Source organism: Macaca thibetana, chromosome 14, assembly GCF_024542745.1.
Source record: "Macaca thibetana thibetana isolate TM-01 chromosome 14, ASM2454274v1, whole genome shotgun sequence".
Classification (NCBI taxonomy): Eukaryota; Metazoa; Chordata; class Mammalia; order Primates; family Cercopithecidae; genus Macaca; species Macaca thibetana.
In genome coordinates this window covers 5,359,327-5,386,437 of record NC_065591.1, presented here as the reverse complement: position 1 = coordinate 5,386,437, position 27,111 = coordinate 5,359,327, and the positions used below count along the sequence as shown (strand labels likewise).

At 44.1% G+C, this 27,111-nt stretch overlaps 1 protein-coding gene and 1 long non-coding RNA gene across 9 annotated transcripts in view; one reads left to right on the top strand and one right to left on the bottom strand.

The window, feature by feature from the left end:
- The window catches only part of MRPL21 (mitochondrial ribosomal protein L21), a 1,021,966-nt gene that overhangs the window by 308,015 nt on the left and 686,840 nt on the right, over window positions 1-27,111 (bottom strand). The gene's annotated exons all lie outside the window — the stretch shown is intronic.
- Window positions 1-27,111, top strand: part of LOC126935980 (uncharacterized) — a 121,954-nt gene that overhangs the window by 89,234 nt on the left and 5,609 nt on the right. The window contains exon 4 of one of the 2 annotated variants that reach the window (XR_007719359.1): window positions 25,189-25,218. The exons of the other annotated variant lie outside the window; for it this stretch is intronic. This is a non-coding gene — a long non-coding RNA (uncharacterized LOC126935980). Of the gene's footprint in view, window positions 1-25,188; window positions 25,219-27,111 lie in introns of those variants that run through there. 2 annotated transcript variants of the gene reach the window in all.

Below are 27,111 nucleotides of genomic sequence, written 5' to 3'. Positions count from 1 at the left end.
ACTTTCTCACAAGGTGGAAGGGGTGAGGTGTTTCTCTATGGGGTCTCTTTTATAAGGGCACTCATCCCTTTCATGGGGGCTCTGGCCTCTAAGCTAATCATCTCTGAAAGGCCCCATCTCCTAACACCATCACCTTGGGGGTTTGGATTTTAACAGAGGAATTTGGGGGGAACATAAACATTCAGACCATAGCAGTCCTCCACTCAATACCCATGCATGGCTAAGGGGTACCTGTGTCTGGCTAGCGATACCCCGTGTCTGGCTAGTGATACCTGTGTCTGGCTAGTGGGTACCCATGTCTGGCTAGTGATACCCTGTCTGGCTAGTAGGTACCCATGTCTGGCTAGTGGGTACCCGTGTCTAGCTAGTGGCCAATACCCAGAGGCACCCAATTCACATTTCATCTCCTTTGGCAGAAGATGGCCCGTTTGCTGACATGAAATCTCTTTTCTGGGGATACCCTCTGACCACCAGAAACTGGGTTGCTCTTATGCAAGGGGTGGGTTTTGATGAGATGGGAACAATTTCAGGATTGAGCTTCTCCTGGAGGAAACAAAGTGCCTCACGTAGGGAGAAGCAAGGGGCTTAAAAGTCGGGAGAGAGAGAGTGTCAAAGACAAGACTTGCGGACAGGGTGTCGGACAGAAATCCAAGGTGAACCTCAAAGGTGTGATGTCACGTTTTCTTGTAGTCACATTAAAAAAAAAAAGAACAAATAGGTGAAGTGTATTTTAATAATATATTTCATTTAATTCAATACATCCAAAAATGCAATTGTCTCAGCACATAACTACTATAAAGCATTCTTTTTTGGTATTTTTATTGATATATCATAGTTGTATGTATTTTGGAGTCATGTGACATTTTGGTCAATGTACACAATGTGTAATAATTAAGTCAGGGTAATTGGGATATGCACCACTGCAAACATTTATCTTTTATTTTTTCTTTCTTTCTTTCTTTTTTTTTTTTTTTTGAGATGGAGTCTCGCTCTGTCGCCCAAGCTGGAGTGCAGTGGCGTAATCTCGGCTCACTGCAAGCTCTGCCTCCCGGGTTCACGCCATTCTCCTGCCTCAGCCTCCCGACATTTATCTTTTCTTTCTGTGGGAACATTACACTTCTCTTCTAGGTAACATAAAGCATTATTAATGATTTTTTTTTTTTTTTGCAAAAAGCCTTCAGAATTCGACGCCTCTCTATTTGGACTAGTCACATGTCAAGTGCCCAGAGGCCATGACTGGGCAGTGGCTGTCATCGTGAACTGTGCTATGTGGTGATTCTAGAGTCAGATATAGATGGGTTTGAGACCTGCCTGTGCCACTAACTGCCTGTGTGACTTACAGGTGCCAGGTACTATTCTAAGAGCCTTACGCATATGAATTCACCTAGTCTCAGGAAGTAGAGTGCTGTTATCATCCCCCCTTTTTTTAAGCTGAAGATATGGGGGCACAGAGAGGTTAAGTGATTTGCCCACAGTTACACAGCTCTTGAGAGGTAGGGCCGAGATCTGAACCCCGAGTTTGATTTGTCAGAAGTGCTTTGTAAACTGTTTCACAAAGCCTGATCATTAATCAATCAGTGAGGCAACCCATGCAGTAGCTCCCCGGGAATGGAGCCATTGAGCGTCGCCATGCCCTGGGAATTCACCGCAGCTCAGTAGACATTTATTAGCTGCTTGCTCCTTGCCAGTGATAGGGGAGCCTGGGGCAGACCTGGGTTTTTCTGCCAGGGACTGCTTTTTCCCGGCCTTCCCACGGAGCCCCCTCCTGCTTGTTGGGTGTCCACCCAGAGCCCTCATGGGCTGGGCTCGCCCACCCTGGCCTCCACCCTGCCTCAGCCTCGCCCGAGAGCTCACATGTTCAGGCCGAGACCTGCGCCAGCCTGGGCATTCCTGCAAGTGGGGGAAGGCTGGGCCCGCATCCATGGACAGAGTCTTGTGGCCCAGCCCGCCCTGTGGCCTGGCAGGATTTTTGCCCGGGAATCTGTAGGGTGCTCCCTTGTCCCTGGGGCCTCCTGGGTCCCTGGAAACAGGTGCCAGTTCTAACAGCCGAGTCAGTTTCTGGTCTGGGTTTGATTCTCCTGACCCATGGAACTCAGCCCTTCCCTTCTTCTCTTTCCCTGTGTCTCATTTATCTACCCAAAAGCCATTGAAAACTATTTTCTACAGTTGAGTTTTAACATATATAAGTAGCGTGCACACATTTTAGGTGGACAGCCAGGGGATATCGACTTACATCTACACCCATGCCACTACCACCTGGATCAAGGTGGTAAGGATTTCCAGCCCAGCAAGGTTGCCCTGTGCCCGTTCCCAGCCAATAGCCCCCACCGCAGGTCACCACGGAGCTGAGTTTTGTCTCTATAGATGAGTTCTGCCTGCCCTTGAACTTCGTAACAGTGGAATCCTCCAGTAGGTGGTCTTTTCTATCTGTTTCTTTTGTGCAACGTGAACTTTTTGAGATTCATTCATTTTGTTGTGTGTATCCATGATTTGTTATTTTATTTTTAAAAATTGCTGAGTAGTCTCTCTCTGTATGAATGTACCATGGGTTTGTTCATTCACTTGTTAATGGCCATTTGACTTGTTTTTGGCACTGGACTGTTTTTGTTTTGTTTTGTTTTTGATTTTAGACAGGGTCTTGCTGTGTCACCCAGGCTGGAGGGCAGTGACATGATCTTGGATCACTGCAGCCTCGCCCTCCAAGGGCTCAAATGATCCTCCCACCTCAGCTTCCCTAGTAGCTGGGACCACAGGCGTGCACCACCACACCCAGCTGATTTTTGTATTTTTTGTAGAGATGGGGTTTTGCCATGTTGCCCAGGCTGGCTTTGAACTCCTGGGCTCAAGCGATCTGCCTGCCTCAGTCTTCCAAAGTGCTGGGATTACAAGTGTGAGCCACCGTGCCTGGCCCTTGGGCTGTTATTACTAAAACGTGTATAGCATTCCAGTACGCATCCTGGGTGGACACATACATGCACTATTCTCTAGGACTAGAAATGCTGGCCTGAGCACCGTAGTTGGTTCATTTTAGTAGATCCCACCACGCACTTTGCCAAAACGGCCCATTTCCTTTCCTGCTTCCAGTGACAAGGCATGAAAGTTCTGGTGATTCCACATCCTTGCCTACATTTGGTACGGTCAGTTTTTTTAATCTTAGCCATTCTGTTGGGTGTGCTATAATTATGGTTTTAACTGCATTTCCCTGATGACTAACGATATTGAGTACCTTCTCATATTCCCAGTGGTCATCTAAACATTTTTTGTGAACTGCCTGTTCAAGCCTTTCCCTCACTTTAAAAAACATTTGGGGCAGGGCGCGAGTGAAACTCCATCTAATAATACCACCACCACCACCCCCCCCACCACCACCACCACATTCGGTTGTCTGTCTTTTTCTTACTCATCTTTAGCAACTGTTGTGCACTCTGATGACAAGTCTTTGGATGGATCTACGTATCATGAATATCTTCTTTCACTCTGTGACTTGCTTTTTCACTCTGTCTTTAGACAGAGTGCCTTTTGGCAGCTTTTCTGTTTTTGATTTCTTAAACTTTTTTTTGGCTTTTTAAAAAATTAAGCTTTTTATTTTGAGATAATTGTCGATTCACATGCAGTTGTAAGAAATAATACAAAGATATCCCGTGTACTCTTTCATCAGTTTCCCCCAATGGTAACATCTGTCAAAACTGTAGCACAACCTAAGAAATAATACAAAGATATCCCGTGTACTCTTTCATCAGTTTCCCCCAATGGTAACATCTGTCAAAACTGTAGCACAACCTCGCGCCCAGGATACTGACACTGATCCAGTGAATTAACTGAAACTTTCCATCGCCTCGAGGATTCCTCATGTTGCATTTTTATACACACACCTACTCTCCTCCTGTCCCTTCCCCCTCCTTAACCTTTGGCAACCACTAATCTGTTCTCCATATCCATAAATTCATCATTCCAACAATGTTATATAAATGGATTAATACATCTGCTTTTTTCCACTCAGCATAATTCTTTGGAGATTCACCCAGGTCGTTGTGTCTGTCAATAGTTTCTTCCTTTTATCGCCAAGTAATCCTAGTTTGTTTAATAATTCACTTGTTAAGAACATTTGGATTGCTCTCCAGTTTCTGGCTACTACAATAAGGCAGCTACAAACATTTGTGTCCAAGTTTTTGTGTGATCATAAGTCTCCATTTATTTAGGGGTAACTGCCCAGGAATTCAGTTGTTGGGTCACATAGTTCTTGCTATATGAAACTGCCAAACTGCCAAACTTTTTCAGAGTGGCTGTACCATTTTACAGTCTCACCAGCAATGTAGGAGTGACCCAGTTTCTTCACATCCTCACCAGCATTTGATGTCCTTATTTTTTATTTTAGCCACTCTGATAGGTGTCTAGTGATACCTCACTGTAGTTTAAATGTGTAGTTCCCTAATGGTTAATGATGTCGAACATCTTTTTATGTACTTATTTGCATCTAGGTGTCTTCTTCAGGGAAATGACTCTTTATATGTTTTGCTCATGTTCTAATTGGGTTGTTTACTTTTTCACCGTTGAGTTTTTTTTTTTTTTTTTTTTTGAGACGGAGTCTCGCTCTGTCGCCCAGGCTGGAGTGCAGTGGCTGGATCTCAGCTCACTGCAAGCTCCGCTTCCCGGGCTTACGCCATTCTCCTGCCTCAGCCTCCCAAGTAGCTGGGACTACAGGCGCCCGCCACCTCGCCCGGCTAGTTTTTTTGTATTTCTTAGTAGAGACGGGGTTTCACCATGTTAGCCAGGATGGTCTCCATCTCCTGACCTTGTGATCCGCCCATCTCGGCCTCCCAAAGTGCTGGGATTACAGGCTTGAGCCACCGCGCCCGGCCACCGTTGAGTTTTAACAGTTCTTTCTATAGCCTGGATACTTCTCTTTTGTAGGATTTGTGGATTGCAAATATTTTCTCCCAGTCTACACCTTGTGTTTTCATCCTCTTAGCATGGTCTTTGGCAGAGCAGAGTTTTTAATTTTGATTAAGTCCAGTTTATCAAGTTTTCCTTTTATGGATCTGCTCTGAGAGTCAAGTCTAAGGACTCTTTGTAGATGCTTAAGATGTAGATAGATGCTGAAGATTTCCTCCTGTGTTTTTCTAAAAATTTTATAGTTTCACATGTACATAATTCATTATGAGTTATTTTTTGTAAAAGGTGTGAAACTTAGGTTGGAGTTCATTTTATTGCCAGTGGATATCCAGTTGCTTCAGCATCATTTTCTGTAAATGCAATTTTTCTCCATTGAACTGATTTTACACCTTTGTTAAAAATTAGTGGGGTGTGTTTTTGTGTATCTATTTCTGGGTTCTCTGTACTGTTCCATTGTTCTATGTGTTTATTTGTCTGCCAATACCATGAACTTTTGATTATTATATTGATTATTATTTGATTATATAAGACTATATATTAGGCTTAAAATCAAGTAAACTAAATACTCTCACTTGATTCTTGTTTTTCAAAATTGTTTTAGCTATTCTAAAACCTTTTCTTTTCTATATACATTTTAGAATAATCTTGTGTATATCTACAAAAAATCTTCCTGAAACTTTGATAGGAATTGCTAATAATCTTGTGTATATCTATAAAAAATCTTCCTGAAACTTTGACAGAAATTGCTGAATATCAAACCATACCTAAACATTGATTTAGGGAGAACTGACATCTTTAATATGTTGAGTCTTCTAATCTATGAACATGGTATATCTCTTCATTTATTTAGATTTTCTTTGATGTCTTTCATAGTGGTTGTAGAGTTTTTAGCATGCAAATTCTGTATATTAAAAAATTTACATCTAGGTATTTAAGTTTTGAGTATTTCAATAGCATTGTATTTTTAATTTTAATGTTCGTATGTTTACTACGAATACATAGAAATATCATCAATTTTGTATATTCATCTTGTCTGTCACCTTGCCGAACTAACTTATTAGTTTCTGGGAGGTATTATTTACGTAGATTTATTGGGATTTTCCACATAGATAATCATGTTATCTATTTTATTTCTGCTTTCTCATATGTATGGCTTTTGAATTCATGTTATTCTGCAAATAATTGGTACAATTGTCCAGTAAAATCATACAGGATTGGAGATTTTTGAAATTATGTATTTAATTTCCTTAATAGTTATAAGGCTATGCAAATTTTCTATTTCATATTGGGTGAGTTGTGGTTAAGAAGTTGATTTATCTAAGTTGTCAAATTCATGTGTGTAGAGTGGTTCATAGTATTCTATTTTATCCTTTTGATGTCTGCAGGGTCTGTAATGATATTCCCTGTTTCATTCTTAATATAGGCAATTTGCATCTTCTCTCCCTTTTTTTCTTTATTGGTCTTGCTAGAAGTGTGTCCATTTTATTGCTCTTTTCAAAAAGACAGCTCTTTTTTCATTGATTTTATTTTTTAAATTTTATTCACATCTGCTCTTCTCTATTCTTTCTTTCCTTCTGCTTTCTTTTGGTTGATTTTTCTCTTCTTTCTCTAGTTTCTTAAGGTGGAAACGTAGATTATAGCTTGGCCCTATAATTTTCCCTCTCAGCACTGTTTTAGCTGTGTCACACAAACACTAGTATGTTGTATTTTCATTTTCATTAAGCTTACTGTATTTTTCTGTCTTCCTTGAGACTTCCTCTTTGATCCAAAGATAATCCAGAAGGGTGTTGTTTAGTTTCCAAGTGTTCAGAGATTTTCCTGTTGTCTTTCTGTTACTGATTTCTAGTTTGATTTCATTGTGTTTGGAGAACATAGCCTGTATGATTTCTATTTTTTAAAGTTTTCTAGATTGCTTTATGGCCCAGGATATGGTCTATCTTGATATATTTTACATGAGCACTTGAAAAGAATGCATATTTTTCTGTTATTGAGGGGAATGTGTTGTAAATATTGATTAGATCCTGGGAGTTGATAGTGTTGAGTGCTTCAGTATTCTTGTTGATTTTCCGTCTGGTTCTATCAACTGTAGAGAGAAAAGTGTTGAAGTTTCTAACTATAATTCTGTACTTGTCTATTTTTCCTTTCCGTTTTCTCAGTTTTTCTTTGGTGCTTTGAAGACGTTTTTCTGTCTTTAGTTTTCAGAAGTTTAATTAGTATGTGTCTTGGTGTGGATTTCTTTGGTTTATCCTATTTACGGTTTGCTCAGCTTCTTGAATCTGTAAGTTTGTGTCTCTTCACAAATTCAGGAAGTTTCCAGCCATTATTTCTGTAAGCACTTTTTCACTATTATGCTCTTTCTCCTTTCCTTCCAGGACTCTAGAAACTTAAATATTAGATATTTTTGTTGTGTTCCTTGGCTCTGGGTTCCTTTTGTTGTGTCCCTGAGGCTCTGTTATTTTTTATTTCAGTCTCTTTTCTCGGTGTTGTTCAGATTCAGTAATTTCTGTTATCTGTCTCCCACTTCACTCTTTCCTCTGTCCTTTCCATTCTTCTGTTGAAGGTGTCAGTGAATTTTTCATTTCACATATTGTATTTTTCAGTTCTAAATTTTTTCATTTGATTCTTCTTATCTTCTATTTCATTGCAAAGTCTTTCTATTTTTTATTTGTTTCAATTGTATTCATAATTGATCATGGAAGTATTCTGTCATGGCTGCTTTAATTATTTGTTAGGTAACTCTAACTTCTCTGTCATCTTGGTGTTGGCATCTGTTGATTGTTGTTTTTCATGCAGCTTGAGCTCTTCATGATTCTTGGTATGATGTGTGATTTCCAGTTGAAACCTGGATGTTTCTGTATTATTTAGATCCTGTGGTTCATCTGGATTGTTTTTCTTTTGAAATTGCTCTGGCAAGAGAAGGGAGTCTGCTGCCTCATTACTGATAGGTGGAGGTAAAATTAATTATTGTGCATGTCATAAATTAGGGGTATGAGTTCATTTACCCCATTGGCTATCTGGTCACCCCAGCATTATTTACTAAAAAGCTCACCCTTCCTTTCCCTTGATCACAGTTGTCCTTATGTCTTAAATCAGAAGACTGTGTAGGTGAGGGTCAGTTCTAGACTCATTGCTTCATTGCTAGTGTCAACTAGGGGCCAGGATCCAGGCTTGGAACCAAGAACCTCTTGGGATTAATGCCTAAAAAAGAGATGGTATTGAAAATGGAGTAAGTGCAATGGAGACTGAGGCAGAAGGGGCCCCCAAACTAATCTGGAATGGTGTACAGGATCAGAGAAGTTGCCCTGAAGGTGATAAGCAGAGTGTGGAAGGATGGGCTGGAGTTGTCTAAGAGAAGAGTGTGGCAGCAGAAGGGCACCCTGGGCCACAGGGAACAAACCATAGCTGAAAGGTGAGGAGTCAATAAATATTCTGGCACCCATGGGGCACTATTAGCTGTTTAACTTTACAGGAGCTGAAGGTTTAAGAAGGGGAGTTTCCAGAGATGAGGATGAACCTTGGCAGGGATGGATCCTTGGACCACATCATATAGTTGACCCTGTCACATAGCTTGGACTTCACCCTGTGGGTGATGGAAGGCCATCAGGGCTGACAGTAGAGGAAGAATATGGTCATGGAATCCTTGGGAGAAGTGGTGTGGGTACATTGAAAAGGCCAGGGCAGAGGCTGAAAGACTTATCAGGGGAACGCAGCAGCGATCCACAGGGGTTGAGGGACCAGTTACGACTGTGGCATGGGGCTGGGAAATTGTGGCCAGGGTGGCACCTGTTTTCACTTGTGATGTGACTGGATTTTAATGTGGTTCCTATGGTCAGCCTGGTTGCAGAGCTGGAGTGGACACCAGATCATCCCACTGCAGTCCTCTCAACACACAGAGCCAAAGGATGACCATGGGGGTCAGGGGCAAAGTGAGGAAAGTTCTGTAACCCCCTGGGGAGAACAGCAGCACCATCAATGGGCAGATCTGTATTGTCAGGGCTCTCCAGAGAAACAGAACCCATAAGATGTGTACATACACAGAATATAGATACACAGATATAGATATAGAATATACTAGATAAGGCTGACCTACATTAGGGAGGGCAATCTGCTTTACTCAGTCTATGGATTTTAATGGATTTTAATGTTCATCTCATCCAGCAACACCCTCGCAGACACACCCAGAATGTAAGACCAAATATTTGGGCAGCCTGTGGCCCAGTCAAGTTGACAAATAAAATTAATTATCATGAGGCCACCTTAAATGAAGAGATCATATCAGAAAGTTCTTGACCATTGTCTCAGAAACTCAGAATCTCTCTTGCTTTAGGGGCAACAATAGTTCATTCATCTACTTGTCCATCTCTGTCCATCTGTCTGGGAGGCTGTCCATCTTACACAGGTCTACTGAGCACCTCCAATGTGTCAGGCTCCAGGGACAAGGTGGCAAACACAACCCAGCACTGGAGAGAAAATGGGCTGTGTGCTCAGAATGTGACTAGGAGGCCCAAGCTCTGGGCTGCTCAAGCCCACCTGGCCAGACTGGGAGGCTCTGTGAAGGGAGGGGGTCAGGGAGCCTTTGGGGAGCTGACCTTTAAGGTCAGCAGGATGGGGAGAGGCCAGGTGAAAGGAGGAGGATGGGAAAGAAGTCAGAGGATGGAGGCAAAGCACAGAGATGAGGGAAGACCTGTCATGTTCTGCAGTGTTGCCCAGGTCCTAATGATGAGAGACGCAGCTGGCAAGGAAGGTGGGAAGACCACACAGGGCCAGTATCCTGCTAAGGAACTAGAGGGTGGGGACATCTGAGGGGTGCTGGAAACCCAAAAGGTTTAAGCAGGTGAACGACAATTTCAGATAACTCCTGGGTCAGTGTGTAGACATTGGAACTGGGAATTTGCAAGGTGGGGGCAGGGAGATACTTTTATTCTTCCCTGTTTGCAGAAGTAGAAGCTGAGGCTTGAGAGGTGAAGAGGCTTGTGGGAAGTGTTACAGGCCCAGGTGTGGAGTGTGGCTTCAAGCCCTGGCCGTTGGGCCACTAGCACAGGCACCCATCCAACTGCTCTGAGCACTTGCTGAGGGTTAAATCGTGTCCTTCAAAAAGATATGTTCAAACCCTAACCCCTGGTACCAGTGACTGTGACCTTCTCTGGAAATAGCATCTGTGCAGATGTAATCTCAAGATGAGATCATCCTGGGCTTAGGGTGGGCTCTAAATCTAACGACTTATAAGAGAAATCAAAGGGAGACTTTAGGCAGACACAGAGGAGAAGGACATGTGAAGATGGAGGCACACATGGGTGATGCGCCTACAAGCCTGAGAATACCAAGGGCTGCTGGCAGCACCAGAAGCTGGCGAGAGTCCTGGGGTGATTCTCTCAGAGCCTCCAGAAGGAACTACCCTGCTTGACACCTTCATTTCAGACTTCCAGCATCTGGAACTGCAAGAGAATGAATTATTGTTGTTTTAAGCCACCTGGGTTTTGATCATTTTTGTTAGAACAGCCCGAGGATATGAATCTAGCCCCCAGAGCCCGCCTCCTGGGGAGAAGCCGGCTTCCTGGCCTGCCACAACTCCCGGAGTTTCCAGCTACTCAACAAGAAAGCAGGGAAGACTCTGAGCCCCAGACCCAGATGGGAAGATGGAGGGGCTCCTCCTCTTGCCTGCTCTCACCAGGAAAATTCCATGATGTCACCTGCTTCTCCAGGGCATGATCTGAGCTCCTACAAACAGAGAGATAGAGAGAGGCAGACAGACAGTCATCAGGCAGAGCAGGAGGGCCACCCCGTCTGCGTACAGTGGCTTGGAAATCTTAGTGTCTAGAAGTGTTATCTGGAGCGCTTGAAATACACCCTGAGTCCCGTGGTTCTGATTCAGTCAGTGTGAGGTGGGGCCTGGGAATGTATATGTCTCCCCAGCTCCCAGCGACCTTGACACTGCTGGTTTGGGGACCACACTTTGAGTAGCACTGTTCCAGGCAGAGAGGGCTGCTTAAGTAGAGGCTGGGAGACAAAAGGCAGTGGAGCAGAGGTGCAGTCTGGGCAGACGGCAGCTATCATGGAGCTCAGCAATAAGGCTACGGGTGGGACAGGTCATGCGGAGGAGGGCAGGTGCTCACCAAAGCCAGGATGGTAGCACCAGGGTCTGCCTGAGGGAAGGGGAGTCATGCATGGGCCAGCACATACGGAACATAGAACGAGCAGCCAAGTGGCAGATGGGGCCTTTGGTCAAGGGCCTTGAGTAAACATGAAGGTCAGTGGCTGCCAACATGGTGGTTTAGAGAGGGCACCCCATCCTCAGACCGGCGGGGGGGTTGTCAGCTCACAAACATCAGTCACCTCAACTGTGGCTCCATTAACCAAACTGGGTGCCAAAACTTTCTCAGAATCTCCAGCCTGCAATCTGCAGTGCCCAGGCTCACAGGTGGACTTTGCTGACAGGGGACCAGATGCTGATAACACTGAAACTCATCAGGAAGCTTGGAGGGCATGCAGGCCCCATTCCCCTTTGAGTTCTTCTCAAAAGGCAAGACCCCTTCCATCTGCAATGCCAGACCCCAGCTTTGCCAATGCCGCCCACCCCCCATGGAGTCCGGCTGGGCCCAGAGTGCTTAATGCAGTGCGCAGGGCCCTCCACAGATCTTTCCCAGCTGGTAAGAGCTGTTTTCTTTTCCCCTCTAAGAGGTTTGTTCCTGGTCATAAATTCTGCAGGCCCAGTCGGCCAGAGTAGGATGTACACGTTGGTAAACACTGTAGTTCAAAACACGCTTCACGCTTCACAGCTGAAAAAGGCAACCCCGACAATGGAGCCTTGTCCCCGGCAGCAACTCTAACGGCCACCTTCTTTGATTCCTTAACCTTGCTGTGGGCTTCTATGAAATTGCTCCCATTCTCTGGGGTCCATCAAACGTGCATTTAAACGACTTCATTAGCATCTTTCTCTGATCCATAACCACTGGGCAAATCCAAAAGTCATTTCGGTGAGGGCAGCCGTGGTTTTCTATCTGGTGAACATCTAAAACTCCTTGACAAAGTTCCTTTTAAAATTTACTTCTTTTGTTCCGTCTTCGTCTTCTGTTGAGATCTTTAGTGGCCAATGTACTCCGAGATGACTTGGGGACAAAAATCCCGTCTGGCCCAGACAGTAAATCTAGCCTCCATTCAGACGGGTTAAATGCATGCTTTATGCCTATTGTCCCCGGCTCTCCAAAAGCTCCTGCGCCTTTAAGGGTTTCCTACAATAAATTAAGCCCATCGCAAGACGGTGGATGGAAAGAGGGCCTGCCAGGCTGCTGTCGGAAGGCCAGGCTGGGCCAGGCCACAGGGCCGGGGCCGACACAGCCCACCCATCACCCTGGACCTCTGGCCTCTAGGTATCTGGGATTCTCCTTTGTAAGAGGCAAAAAAAAGCCCAACTTCAAGTGGATTCAGCCACAACGTATTGGACGGTGAACATGAAGTGCAGGAGGAAGGCGGGGGTTGGCTGTGGTAGGGAGGGGCCTGGTTCAGGCCCCACAGGACCCAGGTCCGGGCGGCCTTCGCCCCCTCTGGCCACACCCTCCAGGGCTCTGCTGACCCCTCCCCAGTTTCCTCCGGGCATTCGTAACATGGCGGTAGCAGTGCAAACCTCACGTCTACTTGGAAGCAGCAGGAGTATTTCCCAGCATTCCCCAATAAGAGCCTCATTGGCTGTGGTTGGGGCACATGACAGTCCCTGACCAATCACTGAGGCCTGGGTCTGATTGGCTAGGCCTGGGTCACATGACCCTCTTCCGGCCTAGTGGGTGAACCCAAGCTTGAAGGGGATCCTGGCCAGGAGGGGTCCTGCTTAGAGGAAAGATGGGTTACAGTTCCCAGAAGAGGTGGAAAGGGGTGCTGGGTAGCCAGAACACACACTGGTTGTGATCTCTAACCAAGGGCATCACCTTTGTCCCACATTCCGAAATTCACAGTGGCAGGTGGTGACTCAGAGGCTGGAACTCGGCCCTGAGAGACCCGTTGCCTTTCTCTGTTCTGTACCCTCTTCCCATAGATATTTTTATCCTGTTACCCTGTGGTCATCAGGATGCCTCCCATTTATGTGCAGGTCCTAGGGGCTCCTGATGCTTTCCCCGATTTCTCCCGGGAGAGACTGTTGGGTGTTGGGTTGTTGGGGGAGGGAATTAGTGTTCTGCAGTCTGGAGTTCACTGGTCTGCAGACTGCTAAAAATCTGGGGTCTGCGTCTGCCAGGGATGATGCCTGTGGCTGGTATGGGGACCAAAGGCAAAAGGATCAGTGAGTTCAGCAGATGCCTTTAAGCCCCGAGTCTCTGGCTGTGGACTAGTCCAGTAGAAAGAGTGTCTTGGAGTGTGGCAGAGTCCCAGTCCCCTGTCTTTCTTACTGTCAAAACCAAGGTTTGGGCAATCATTGATCTAGCTAAAAAAATGATGTTTTTCAGCCTTCTTTGCTTATGTGGTGACAATGTGACACAGTTGTGGCTAATGACATGTAAGATGAGTTATTGGATGGGGCTTCTGGGAAAACCCCTTAATAAGCTGAATGAGCCCTTGTGTCCTTTCTGGGCTCCTCCTGTCCTAAACACAGATGTGAAGCAATGTACGAGAATTCCTATTCTACTATAGCTGTCTATATTTAACACTGTCAAGCTTCCCTTTTTTTGCCAGTCTGACGGATACGATGGGGCATCACTTACTGCTTTCATTTCCATTTCCTTGATTATTATTGAGGTTGGTTGTAGTGTCTATTCTGGTTTATTTCTCTAAATTTTGACTCGTTGTATCCTTTGACCATTTTTCTAAATTTGCAGACATTTTTGATATATTCTAATACAAATCCTTTGTCAGTTATAAGTATTGCATATATCTTCTTTGTGGCTGGTCTCTTCACTTTTCCCACACTATCTTTGGTCGTACTAAAGTTTGTTGTTGTTTTTGTTGTTGTTGTGTGTGTGTGTTTACATTTAATACAGTTAAATTAAATCTTGTTTTGATTGTACTTTTTGTGTTAGTTTAATACATATTTTCTTATCTTGGTGTCAGAAAGGTATTCTATCAGGATTTATTTTCAAATTGTATGAATTCTCTGTGTACATTTTGGTCTTTGGCTCAACTGGAATTTATTTCTTTTTGTAGGTGTAAGGGAAGGATCTGTTTTTATCTTGTTTTCCTTTGTAAAACCATTTGTCCCCAGTCCATGTATTGAATTCTTTTTCTTTGTTTTTTTTTCTACAGATATATTCTTATATATTGTTTCCATAAAATTTCTCTCTATTTTGTCCCATCAATCTTTTTATTCCTGCAATAATACCACACAATTTTAATTACGATAGTTTTACTGTTAATCTTTATCTCTGGTATGACTCTTTCTTACCCTTTCCTTCCTTCCCTACCTCCTCTTCCTTGTCTTCCTTTTTCAAGACTTTCTTCCTATTTTTAGCACCTTAATGATTCACATAAATTTTAGGATTACCTTGTTAAGTTTTATGAAATAGTCTGTTGGAATTTTGGTTAGACTTGCCTTAATTCATACATTAACTGGAGTAGAATTGTCATCTTTACAATATTGAGTTCTACTCAGGAGCATGGCATATCTCTTAATTTATTTAATGCTTTCTTTGTGTCTTTCTATGAAGATTTAGAATTTTCTCCATAGGTCTTGCATGTCTTTTGTTAGACTTCTTTCTAGGTGCTGCTCTTTATTTAATGCTATTTTAAGTGTTATCTTTTTGAAGTTACTTTTTATGGTTGTTGATGAATTAGAATGTAATTGAATCTATTTAGATTTTCTCACAAGAAAATAATTCATTGGTAAATAATGGCAAATAGACATAGTTAATTAAGTCAACAGATAAGTCGAATTTCAAAAAATATTCTATTAAGGACCAAATGAAACAAAAAAAAAAAAAAAAAAAAAAGGAAAGGAGAAAAATAGGGGAATATAAAAGAGAAGACAAATGGACCTAAATTCAACTATATGCAAAATTATGCTAACAAATTTAACATTCTGAGAGAGAGAGAGAGAGAGAGAAAGAGAAAGAGAAAGAGAAAGAAGACTCAACCTGCTGTCAACAAGAGACACATTTTAAGTATAAAGACACAGATAGATTGAAAGTAAATAGGTGGAAAATTATATACCATGCAAATGATAAGCATGAGAAGGTTGGTTGAAGGGGTTGTATTAAAATCAGATAAACTTCTAGGCAAGGTGCAATAACTGATATAAAGAGGAACATTTCATAAAAACATAATAACACTTGTAATAAATTACTTAATAGCAAAGGGATATTTATAAGGAAGATACAATAGGATATATATATCTGTTAATGGATCTTCAACATGAATGAAGCAAAATTTGACAAAATTGCAGAGTGAAAAAATATCTACAAATACAATTGGAAATTTTAGTATTTCTGTCTCAGCAATTGATAGAGCAACTCGACAGAAATTGAGAGAAGACATGGAAAAGCTAAGCATAAGTATCCTATCAACTGCCTTTGTTGAATTGATACTTATAAAAATCAACATCCCCAAAGAGAGAATACACACTTTTTTCATATTCATTATGATGGACTATATGCTGCACTATACATGAAAATTGTTACTGTTCTTGTCTTTTTCCCTCTGTATATAATTTATGTTTTTCTCTGGCTGCTTTCAAGATTTTCTCTTTATCACTTGTTTGATTACAATATGCCTTGGTGTAGTTGTGTTTACCTTTTATCCTGCATGGGATTCCTTAGGCTTCTTGGCTCTGTGGGTTTAGAGTTTACATTATATTTGGAAAATTTTCAGCCATTGTTTCTTCAGATATTTTTCATGTCGCCTTTGTATTAATCATCTTGTGCTACGTAAATGTTTACCCTAAAACTTAGTGGCTTGAAACAATAAGCATATTATCTCACGCAGTGTTTTGTGGGTCAGAAATTTGGTAGAAGCTGAGCTGGGTACCGCTGGCTGAAGGTCTCTCGCAATAAGTTTACAGTCAAAGTGTTGGGCTGCAGACATCTAAAAGTAGCAGTTCTTCCCCAGATGGGCCTCTTTAGAGGGCTGCTTGAGTGCTCTCATGACATGGCGGAGGCTTCCCCAAGAATGTGTGGTTCAAGAGAGAATAAGACAGAAGCCACAATGTCTTTTATAGGCTTGCTTTCCTTTCGAGGAGTTTGCTTCGGGCAAGCTGGTTGATTGTGTTAAGCTGTCTGTATTCCTCTTAATTTTCTGTGGAGTTGTTCTGCTAGTTAGTGAGAGAGAAGTGTTGAAATCTTCGCCTAACATTGTGGATTTTTACATTTCTGTTTTCAATTATGTCTGTTTGTGCTTAGTGTGTTTTGAAACACTCTTATTCATTGCGTACACATTTAGAATGGTTATATCTTGGTTAAGTGACTTTAGCGTTATGAAACATCCCTCTTTATATCTTTTTCCATCCTTTTACTTTAACCTTTGTGCGTATGTGTATCTGAAGTGGATTTCTTGTATACAGCACATAGCTGGGTCTGGATCTTTTATTCAGCCTGACAACATCCATGCAGAATTTTGACGATGACTTAAACTTTCCTCTAAGTCAAAATTGCCACGACATGTTCTGGGTCACATTTTTTCAGGACTTCAGAGGATACGTCTCTCCCGAGGATGTGTCGTCATTTCAAATCCATCCTCTGCAGTCAGCAGGGACGCTTCCATTTTACAGATGAGAATATTGAGCTTCCACGAGGGGAGGTGAAGTACTTGAGTCCACTCCCATGGCCACCAGAGGCTGAAGTATGACTCTCTGGATCCTGGCCAGCCCTCCTTTTCCCATCACAGCTGCAACTGTGGGGAAGGAGGATGATTATAAACTGACCCTGTGGGTTGAGATGGAGACCTCCAGGTTCCCATGAAGAGTTCTCCCTTTTTCGCAAAAATAAATGAATTAATATAGGCCATTTTGTATTCAAATTAGATTGATCAGGGGCTGTTTAAGCAACAACATCAGAAGGCTCTTTTTCCCTTTTGACATTAAAGTGTCTTTTCCAGAAACTGTAGGAGGTGGGGTTTCCCTAGAATGAGTTGACAGCTTGTACCTATTTTTAAAAAAAGAAAAGCCTCGTACACCTCTTTCCATATCTTCACCGGTAGCAGAATGAGCACAATGGAAAGAGATTTGTGATTTTTTTTTCTTTTTTTTTTTTTTTAAGAGAAAACACAGCCTTCTGCCTGGTGTAAGGCTGAAGTAGGGCAAAAGGGGAAACTGAGCATGAGCAGGGGATAGAATATCAAAGGCAGTAAGTCCTTTCGGCCCCATCTGGACTCTTCTCCCATCCCACAGAAAACCTCCCCAGCCAGTCTGGAGGTGGGTGGATGGCGAGGGTCCCCTTTCATAGGTCACTTGATCCGCTCCCTGCCCACCCTCTGCTGGCTTAGGTTAGCCCTGGAAACCACCCACATTTTTCATCTGTCCAGAGAAATCAGGAGGGGACAGACACCTCTCTTGGATTTTCTAGTCAAACACTGAGGGAAGGGAGCATTTTAATCCTCGAGAATCTCCTCACCAGGGAAGTGAACCCCTGCGAGGCACTGTGGATGTGTAAAGGCCGGCCCTGCCCCCGATGGCCCAGCGCTAAGTGGTAAAGATGACATGGACACGCCAACACTGAGGCTCAGGCATGAGAGATGTCAGCCCCATCCCAGGACACTGTGACAGTGGGGACAAGGAAGACTGCTGGTCAGAAACGGGGTTCAGAGGCAGGCCCAACCGACACTGACAAAGCTCCTGCCATGTGCTGCTATAGGAGGCAGGTGTGCTCTGGGATCATTTGGCAGCTCGTACTCATTGTTAAAAGAGGAAAACTGGCCGGGCGCGGTGACTCACGCCTGTAATCCCAGCACTTTGGGAGGCCGAGGCGGGCAGATCACGAAGTCAGGAGATCGAGACCATCCTGGCCAACTTGGTGAAACTCCGTCTCTACTAAAAATACAAAAATTAGCTGGGCGTGGTGGCATGGGCCTGCCTCTCTGACCTCAGCTGGGGGCCAGGCTGTGGGAAGGGAAAACTGGAGGAGTCTTTGGGGGCTGAGCCTCTGGGCATTTGTAGGAGGCACCACCAGATTGTCAATGAAGATAATGACACTGAAGCTCCAGGTCCTTGGTTTGCATGGGTCCATCCCACAGTTCAGTGTGGGCTTCCCTGCCCTTATGCTGAAGGATGCTCCTTGGCTGTGGGCTGTGGCAACCTGGTAGGTGGACCTCATGGGTCACTGACTCTCTCTCTTGACTCCAAGGAGGAAGATGAAGCAGTCACTGCTGTGCTTCCTGCTCAGGGCCATGGTGCCCAGGCTTCACGGCCATCTCTTCCCTCCAGGACCAGACGGAATGAGGGCCTGGCTCAGTTGACCTGGTTGCCCAACTGTGGTCATCAGGAGCATGAATGATGTTAAAGAACTGGAGTCTCTTACAGATACCCAGTCCAGGCAAGAAATTGCAGAGGACATTTCAGATATGGCCTTGCCAATAACAACCCATGCAATTGAAAGAAATTTCCCTAAGACATCAAAAGTAAACAAACTGCTTTTAAACAAAACAAACAAACAAAAAACATGTGCTGGAGGGCAGACTGAAGCATCTTTTATTCTCTCTGTGGAAAATCATATTACAAAATCATTGTCATACAAAGAAGCCATCAAAGAAAATGCAGCCAAAAAAAAAAAAAATGTAGGAAAAGGGTACTATAGAGGCGACCGAGGCAGTTACTTACTCATGGAATCATATGCTATTTTTTTGATTTGATATTTATGGTTTGTTCAGCTTTTTACAAATTTGTCATTTCTTTCTAAATGGTGTTTTTTTCTGCACTTTGTAGCTGTAATTTGATGTTATTTTTCTTAAACAAGCCCTCCAGATTGCATAACGTTTAGGCTTCCAAAGTCCAGACCACTCCAGTTTCCAGCCTCACCATTTGCTCAGAAATGAGCTGCTTGCTTCCTGCTTTCACTCAAGACCTTGAGTGGTAGCCGAGGCTGTGTATTATTGCACTTCCCATAAGGGAGTCTGCTTGAAAGAATATTTCCCATCCTCCTAAAAGGAACGAAAGCTGTTGCAAGTATTCAATTCCCTGATCACAGGGTCTGTGGGGATCTTGGTCCACACAGAGGCCTCTGGGGAGAGGAATGGAGAGATCCAGAGGGGTGGGGGAGGAGCTCTGTGAGAGCTGGGTCAGACCAGATGGCAGAACAGGTGGGCAGGTGAGAAAGGCTCAGGGATATCCTCTCCTCCTGCTTCCCTGGGGATCTCCAGGCCCTGCCCTTGCCCAGCTCAGGACAAGATGCCAGGGGAAGCTGGCCTTGTGTGGCACTACTAGCCCCAGTGAGGCTAACATGGGGGTATGCAGGCTGCTTTATGACAGCAGTGTCCTGATGTCTGGGGCATGTGAGCATCCTTGTGGTGTGTCCCCATGTGCACACATGCATGTGTGCCCACATGTGAGAAGGAGGTGGGGACATTGCTGCCAGGAGGTAGATCATGGGGCAAGTAAGAAACTTTTTACCAACTTTTGGAATCAGGCCTGTTCAATACATGATGGCATTGCTGGATTTGGGGATGTGTCTATAGATGAATTTCAGGGTCTCTCTTGGCTTAAAATTTCTAAGAATCCCAAGCAATTACTTTGCAGGAGAAATATGGGAAAAGTCGTTTTTTAGTCCATCCATTCATGCATCTGTTTATTCAATCACCTATCCATTCACTGACTTATGCATCCACCTACCCACTCACACATTCAGCCTTTCACTCATCCATCCAACCATTCATCTACTCATCCAACCATTCATCTGTCCATCCATTCACTTGCCCATCCATCCATCCATCCATCCATCCATCCATCCATCCATCCATCTATCCATCTATCCACCCACCCACCTACCCACCCAACTGATGCTCATTGAACCACACATAGTTGCTGAAACATGCTCTGGCTGCTGAGTATTGGGAACATAGGTGAATCAGACACAGTCTTTACTCTGAGTCTTAGTGCCATTCTGAAGAAAGGTCAGGGGAGAAACAATTGCAACAGGACAGGATCCATGGTTTGGTTGAGGCCAGTGAAATGGGAACCCCAGAGAGCTCTTAACTCAGCCTGAGATAGACACAGGAGGAATTCACAGAGCAGCAGACCAAGGGAGACAGCTCTGCTCAGCCTCTAAGGATAGATGCAGTATGTGGCAGCCAGCTCCAAGTCCCTGTTGGTCACCTCCTGGCATTCACACCCTTGTGTAGTGTCTTCCCACCCTGAGCCCAGGTTGGTCTGTATGATGGAGCCAGTGCAGCAGAGGTGGCAGCATGTGTCTAGGCCATAAAAGGCATTGAGCTTCTGCTTTGGCCTCATGAATCCCTCTCTCTGAGGGAAGCCGGCTGCTATGACATGAGGACACTCAAGAGGCACATTGGCGGGGCACTGAGGACTCCTACCAGCAGCCAGCACTCAGTTGCCAGCCGTGAGGGAGCTGTTTTGGAAGCAGATCCTCTGGCCTGGTCAAACCTTCAGAGGACTACCCCTCCAGCTGACATCTGCTTGCATCTTCATGAGAGACCCTCAGCCAGCACTGCCCAGCCCAGCCCAGCCCAGCCCTGTGATCCACAGAAACTGTGAGAGTAGCAAATGCCTGTTGTTTAACCCTCTATGTTTGGGTAATTTGTTACACAGCAATGAATAACTGATAGATGGGGCATGGAGGGAAACCTGGCAATGCCCTGGTGCGGTCCCCATGGGGGGTGAGGGGGAAGGGATATAGCTGTGGAGGGTCTTCCATGCTGAGTTGGGGACCTCACCCCTCAGCCTCTGCGCCCTGGGGAGCCACAGCAAGCATGATGCGTGATAAGCTTTTGTTTAATGAAGGTCACTTTGTATGGGGTGTCATTTACTTCAGGGAGCTGTCTTTGACCACCTCGCTGTATCACTCTGGGCCGCCTGCCTTTATAGGATCCCCAGGCCCTGAACTTGTCCTGCACTACACCTGTTATTAGGCAATATTGTGATGGTCCAGCTGACTGTATGTCTCCACTACTGGACTATGTGCTTGGGGTGAAGTGTGCGTGTGAACGGGGCAGTGAACACGTCTGTCTTGCTCACTGTGTAACCGCAGCACCATGTGTAGGACCTGCTATGCAGTACGGACTTTGATAGGGTTTGGCTCTGTGTCCCCATCCAACTCTCATCTGGAATTATAATCCCCATGTGTCAAGGGAGGGACCAGGTGGGAGGTGATTGGATCATGGAGGTGGTTTCCCCCATGCTGTCCTCGTGATAGTGAGTTCATTCTCGTGAGATCTGATGGTTTTATGAGGCAGTTTTCCCTGCTCTTGCTAGCTCTCTCTTTCCTGCTGCCATGTGGAGAAGGTCTTTGCTTCCCCTTTACCTTCCGCCGTGATTGTAAGTTTCCTGAGGCCTCCCCAGCCATGCAGAACGATGAGTCAATTAAATCTCTCTTCTTTATAAAGTCTTTATTCCCAGTCTTGGGAAGTTCTTTATAGTAGTGTGAAAACAGACTAATACAGACTTTTTACATGTTACTGAGCAGACACAGGATGAGTTACAATCTGGCGTGGCTCTCTGGACTATAGGGCAAGAGTCTCTGGAATCTCCATTTTAGAGCTGTGACCCAGGAGGGAGGATCTTCTACACTGGGCAACTGCAGCCTCCAGCCCTGCAGGATGTGACCCCTCTTGGATCTCAGCCCCAAGCCCTGGCCTTTTCTCTTCTGCATCACCCACCTTGACAAGGAATCTGGCTGCCATGAGTAGTTTCCATCAGAGCTAGAGTCTGGGTGAAAGGAGTTTCCAGAAGGTGTCCCCTACTCATTCAATAGATATTCACTCAGCGCCCACTTCCTAGAGAGACAAAGAAGTGAGTGCTGGGAAGAGATTAATGAGGATGAGGGGCTGGGGGTGTCTGGGGGTGGGTGTGGGGGCTGAGTTACGGTGTCAGGGCGTGCTGCACTGACAAGGGGCATTTGAACAGAGCCCTGAGAAATGTCTGAGAGTGAGCCCTGTGGGTACCTGGGGAGGAGTGCTCCTGGCTACAGCAGCCACAGTGTGTGCAAAGGCCCTGAGGCAGGAGTTTGTTTGGTGTGTTGGAGGAGCAGCAAGGGGATCAGTGTGGCTGAAGCAGAGTGAGTGTAACCGGGAGCTGATGAGGTCAGGAGGTGGGGGCCAGGCAGGCCACGGAGGGCCTCGTGATGTGGCTGGAGAAGGTGAAGTGCTTGTTACCGGCCTGGGAGCTTATCTCAACAGTTCCTGTACTCCCAGCTCTCTGACATTGCCTTACGGCAGCCCCAGAGTGGATGCTTTGCAACTTCTAACAGCTTGGGGGCTAAAATTAGGTGCCAAGCTGAGTTAGGGCCAGCAGAATGCCACTACATATGCTCGGCATCTGCACGGCGAGAAGGAAATGTTGCCGCTGCCTCTTGTCCCTGTTGCTGTACCTCAGCAACTTCCAGAGTAAAATTCAGTGTCCTCAGCCTGGAGTTGGAGGCTCTTCTGAGTCTGGTCCCAGCTTGTGTTTCTGGCCTGAGCCCACCTTGCAGGCTGGGCTTCCCCTCCCCTTCAAGCTGTGAGCTGAGGTCCACGCTGCTGCCTCCCTCTTCCTAAAATTCTCCTTCTGGCTGCCTTGCCTGTTCTCCCCCTTGGAGTCTGAGCTCAAGGGCACCTGCTCTGTGACGCTTCCCTACACCCCAGCCCAACAGGTGGCGGCTCTTGTTTCTGCCCTGCAGCTCCTGCTGCACACTGGTTTCTTCTGGCTTCTATTGCTTCTGATGAGATGTCTTCATCCTTCTTATCTTTGTCCCCCTGTAAGTCATGTGTAGTTTTTTGCTACTTTATTGAGGTATAATTTATATCCTGTCAAATTAATGCTTTTGAGTGTATACTTCTGTGAGTTCTGACAAACACACACAGTTGTTTAACTACCTGCACAGACAGGATACAGAATGTTTCCGTCACCCCCGAGGGTGCCCCATTCCCATCCTCGGCTCCTAGAAATCACTTCATATTAGTCTGTTTGGGCTGCCACACAGAACACCATAGACCAGGGGGTTTAAACAACAGACATTTAGTTTTGCTCGTTCTGGAGGCTAAAAGTCCAAGATCAATGTGTGATTAGGGTTCTTTTTTTTCTTTTTTTTTTTCTCTTTTTTTTTTTTTTTTTTTTTTGAGACAGAGTCTTGCTCTGTCACCCAGGCTGGAGTGCCACGGTGAGATCTTGACTCACTGCAACCTCTGCCTCCTGGGTTCAAGCGATTCTCCTGCCTCACCTCCAGAGTAACTGGGATTACAGGTGTCTGCCACCATGCCTGGCTAATTTTTTTTTTTTTTTTTTTGTATTTTTAGTAGAGATGGGGTTTCGCTATGTTGGCCAGACTGGTCTCGAACTCCTGACATCTGAGCCTGGCCAGGGCTGGCTTCTTGTGAGGCCTGTCTTGGGGATGAGTATCTTTCTGCTGTGTCTTCACATGGTGGGAAGAGAGAGAGAGAGAGAAAGAAAGCAAGAGATCTGGCATCTCTTCTTCTTCTTCTTTTTTTTTTTTTTTTTTTCCCCAAGATGGAGTTTAGTTCTGCTGCCAGGCTGGAGTGCAGTGGTGCAATCTTGACTCACTGCAACCTCCTCCTCCTGGGTTCAAGTGATTCTCCTGCCTCAGCTTCCCGAGTACCTGGGATTACAGACACCCACCACCACGCTTGTCTAATTTTCGTATTTTTAGTAGCGACGGGGTTTCACCATGTTCAATCTCCTGACCTCGTGATCCGCCCACCTCAGCCTTCCAAAGTGTTGGGATTACAGGCCACTGCGCCCGGCCTCTCTTCTTCTTATAAGGACACTTATCCAACCAGATTAGGGCTCCACTACCCTTATGACCTCATTTAACCTTTAACCTTAATTACCTTCCCAAAGGCCTTATCTCCAAATACAGATGCTCCCTGAGTCACGAAGGGGCTATGTCTCAATAAACCCACCATTAATTGAAAATGCATTTAATGCTGGCAACATAGCAGGCAGTCCTTAATTTATGGCAGTCTGACTCATGACTTTTTGGCTTTCCAGTAGTGCGGACGTGATACACATTCAGTGGAAACTATAACCCCACTGTATTAATAAGTTGTAAGGAGTGCCTAGATTTAAAATGAGGTTACATTTGGATAAACCCATCATAAAGGTAGAAATCATAAGTCAGGGACTGTCTGTGCCGTCACATCAGGAGTTAGGGCTTCAACATATAAATCTTGTGGGAGACACGGTTCAGTCCACATCACTGCTGTTCTATTCCTTGTCCTTACAATTTTGCATTTTCCAGAACATCATATAAATGGAATCATGTGCTATGTAGCCTTTTCAATCTGAATTTTCTCACTGGGCATACTGTGTATCGGTATTTTAATGAATATATCAATATTTCATTTGTTTTTACTGCTGAATAGTATTCCACTGTAGGGATGTACCACAGTTTATGCATTGATGAGGTGAAGGACATTTGGGTTGTTTCCAGATTTTGGCAATTTTTAATACAGCCACAAAAAATATTCATATACACGTTCTATGTGAACATAAATATTCATTTTTTTTTTTTTTTTGGGTAAATACCTAGGGGAGAGATTTTGGGTTCAATGGTAAGTGTATACATTTATAAGAAACTGTCAAATTATTTTCCAAAGTGGTTGAGCCATGTTGCATTCCCACAAGCCATGTGTGAGACTTCCAGTTACTCCAAATCCTCAAAATTCTTGGTATAGTGAGGTTCCCCCTTACTAAATAAATAAATAATATTGTTTGGCCATTTAAAATAGTTATATAGTAGTATCTCAGGGTTTTTTTTTTTTTGGCTCATTTGTAATTGTGTGATTTGTTTTCTTATTATTGAGTTTTGAAAGTGCTTTCAATGTTTTTGAATACAGGTGGTTTTTTTTTTTCATGAGACGTTTGATTTATAAATATTTTCTCCCAGAACGTGGCTTATCTTTTCATTTTTAAGACTGTCATTCAATGAACAACAGTTTTTAGTTTAGATGAAGTCCTATGTATCCATTTCTTCTTTGGTAACTTTAAAAATAGATAGATTTTATTAGATTATGCTTTTTATTTCACATCAAAGAAATCTTTGTCTAAATCAAGGTGATAAAGATTTAACTTCTATGTTTTCATGTATAATTTTTATAGCTTTAGATTTTACATTTAGGTCTGTGGTTCATTTTGAGCTTCTTACATACATGCATTTATAATTTACATCAAATTAAAAACATTATTCTAATATTTTTACTGTCCTTCCCCTCCTTTCTGTCTAGGACTCCATAAACATGGATGTTAGACCACCCAATGTTATCCTACAGATCACTGAGTCTCCATTCGTTTTTTCACTTTCTTCTCTGTGTCTCAATATTGCTATGCTTTTGAGGTCCGTAATCTTTTTATTCTGCAGTATTTAATCTATTAAGTCTATGCATTGAATTTTTTATTTTGGATATTGTATTTTCATTTCTAGAAGTTCCATTTATACAAAAAATGTTTCATTTAAAAATATATACCTTTCATTTCTCATTATGTTCAAGATATTTTTCAATTATTGAGCATATTTAAATAGCTGTTTAAAGTCATTGCCTCTTAATGCCATTATCTCTGTCATATCTGAGTCTATTTCTTTTGACTGTTCTTTCTCGTGGTTATTGGTCAAATTTTGCTGCTTGTTGGCATGTCTAGTAATTTTGCTCAGGCACTAGACATTATTTATGCCACATTGTTCTGAGTGTCAATGTTGTTGTCTTCCTTTACAGCAGGGGCCCCCAACCCTGGTCCACAGATTGGTACTGGTCATCCATGGCCTGGTAGGAACTGGACTGCACAGCAGGAGGTGAGCTGCAGGCAGGTGAGCATTACTGCCTGAGCTCCACCTCCTGTCAGATCAGTGGCAGTACTGGATTCTCATAGGAGCGTGAACCATATTGTGAATCTGCGTATGCAAGTGCTGTAGGTTGCATGCTCCTTATGAGAATCTAATGCCTGATGATCTAAGGTTGAACAGTTTCACCCTGAAACCATCTCTGCCCCCACCCTAGTCCATGGAAAAATTGTCTTCCACGAAACCAGTCCCTGGTGCCAACAAGGTTGGGGACCACTGCTTTACAGTGTATTGAAATTTGTTTTGTCAGGGAGCAAAACTATTTGTATGTCAGTTTAACCCTTTTAAAGCTCACTTAAAGCTTTTGTAGGTCAGTTCTAGAGTCGCCCATATTGCACAGCTAGTTTATATTTATGCTCCAGGCATTCAACACAGTTCCTCTGCTCTGGCTGGTAGGAACTTGCACGTGTCTCAGCTCTGGGCGAGCTGTTTGTTGTTCAGCTTGCAGCTCTCCAGCAGTCGTGCTTTGCCCAGCCTTGTGCAGTTTACCCACACATACATGTGGATTAATCTTCATCCAAAGACTCAAGGTGATCCTGAGAATATTTCTGGAGTTTTTTTTTTTTTTTCTTCTGTGTAGTTCCTTCCTCTTTAGTACTCTGCCTCACACATAGTAGCAGTCCTGACCTCTCTAAGCCGCTATCTGTGCCTTCTCAACTCAGTGAGACTACTGAACACCCCGTCCCTGCACTGTGGTCTGGGACTTGCCCTCAGGCAGAAAGTCAAGGGGATTGTGGGGCTCAACTTTGTTTTCCTGTTCTCTAGGATCACAACCCCAGGCTGCCCATTTTCCAATGCCTGAAAAGAGTTGTTTCATTCATTTTGTCCATTTTTCTAGGTTTCTTTCTTTCTCCTTTTTTTTTTTTAAATGCAGGAGGGCAAGTCTCATAGCAGTTTTTCCTTCATGGTAGCAGCTTCAATATCATATTTAAGTTTCTCCATCTGAGCGATGGGGATGACCATACCTACCTTTTAGGGCCATCATGAGTCACACAAGGAGATAAACAAGTGTATTCTACCCTATCCTAACACACCATTTCATATTACCTTCGTTGCTTTTTTCTCTCTCAGTTGACACCTGACCTTTGCTGGGTCACCCTTTGGTTTCAGAGTTGGATGAAGCACATTCCATAGGGCATGAGGTCCAGTTCTCTGACCATGTTCTCCTGGAATGAAACAAACATACTGCGGGTTAAACTTGACCCAAAGGAAATGAGACATGGGTTGAAGCCAGGCTGATAAATCCTGCCACCTTCCTCCCTTCTGTGGACTCTTTTAAGGTACAGAGGTGTGGAAGCCCTTCTACAGAAAT